The sequence below is a fragment of the Lepidothrix coronata genome, unplaced genomic scaffold (genome assembly GCF_001604755.1).
Source record: "Lepidothrix coronata isolate B3197 unplaced genomic scaffold, Lepidothrix_coronata-1.0 Scaffold302, whole genome shotgun sequence".
NCBI lineage: Eukaryota > Metazoa > Chordata > Aves > Passeriformes > Pipridae > Lepidothrix > Lepidothrix coronata.
In genome coordinates, this window is record NW_016690482.1 from 9,159 (window position 1) to 10,914 (window position 1,756).

Consider the following 1,756-nt stretch of genomic DNA (forward strand, 5'->3'; position numbering starts at 1 on the left):
AATGAGACTGTAATTCCCTCTTGGCAGTGCTGAACGGGCTGCAAAGGCTCCCAAATCTGATCTTATGTGACTGTAACAGCTTCATTCGAGTGGAATTGTGGAATTAATCCATGGGAAGGTCAAGACCCCATCCCAGCAAGGCAGTTCCCACTTGATGCCACTGATGCCACTGAGAATCCTGGAAAACTTCCATAAGTTTTTCTAATGCACAATAAGAATCTCTGATCATCTGAGGGAAGTTATTTGGATATTTTTCACGCACCACAGGGGCACTGAAGGTTTTATTCCCTCAGCGAAGGTGTGTGGAGCCAGATTTTGGAGGGATAAAAGATTGTGCAAGGCCTTGAATTCAGTCAGGACAGATTGAGAAGCTGGGATGGAATTTGGATGAAGAATGGGAATATTAACAAGGCATTGAAAAATGGTGCAGAAGATGGAGACAGAGTAGGAGATATTTCCCTCAGAGGTCTCCACACCACCCAGAAAGGGAGGAATAGAGTGAAAATAGTGATGGGACGTGAAAATTCCAAGCTCTCTCTGCCTCCAACCAAACTGGCACAGCTGCATCTCCTCGCCGAATGTCCAGCTCACAGGTTGTCCATCCAAAGTGTCCACTCTGATGTTTGGCTTGTCCATCGTGGCAAAGTTTGAGTCAGGGCATGAAAAACCTCCTCCCTGCAACCAACAGACCCTGCAGAGCTCAAGAAGCACTTGGATGATTTCAATTGTTTCCATGATTTCAGGCACACGGTGTCATTCCTGGGATTGTCCTGTGCCAAGAGTTGGACTCAGATGATGCCCTGTGGGTCCTTTCCAGCTCGGGATATTCTGTGATTCTATGAAACCATCATCAAAGCCAGGGTAGGGCTGTCACTTTGCACGTGTAAATTTAGGTCTCCTTGTCACCAGAAAGCTGGGATAAAATCAGAAATGGCTTGTTCTGGTTCATTAGCTGTGCCTGGGGATCTCCAGGCATAGGGAACATCCTTCACTCATGAGAGAGGGGAGGGGCAGGGGCATGAGCTGGGCATTTTTTTCCCATCTCTGCCTGCAGTGGAGTCACCAAAGTGGCCCCTGAGTGCCCTGCAAGTGTCAATGAATCTCCTCACATCTCCTGGCTCTATTTACTGTGCATGGTTTATTTAACACAACCCAGGCCGTGGGAACCTGAGAGGAATCCAAAGCCCCATTTGTACAGTGGCACAGTCATTTCTGCTCCTCTTGGGCACAGTTGGAGACACGAGAATTACCCATTTTAGTGCAATAAAATCAAAGCCATGTAAGCTATTACTTGCTATTAAAGCTTCATGCAACGTGCAGCAGGAGAGAAAGCGAGAGTCCTGCTCTTCCCTTTTCCAAATCAAGAGATGTGTTTGAAGTTCTCTGAAGAGTTCCAGTGAAAATCCCAAGGAAAATAGGTCAGGAGAAACTCTGGAGGATGGCAAAAGGCCTCTTATGTAAGGTGGAGTTTCCCACTTGCTTCCTGGTAAACACTGAATTATTTCCCAGCTGGTTGGCACTTGGTGTGGGATGGTTTCAGCCGCATCACCATCACCAACACACAATCAAACTGATTGGGGAACAGCAGAACAGGATGATTTGCAGGAGCTAAAGTAAGCCCGTGGGAATTTGAGAATCATTTACCTCCCCCAGCTCTCATCAGGGGACAAACTGCAGCACAAGGACTCCACAACTCACTTAAGGAAGGGTGTAGACAGGCAGGGTTGGTCTCTTCTCCCACTAACAAGCGATAGAA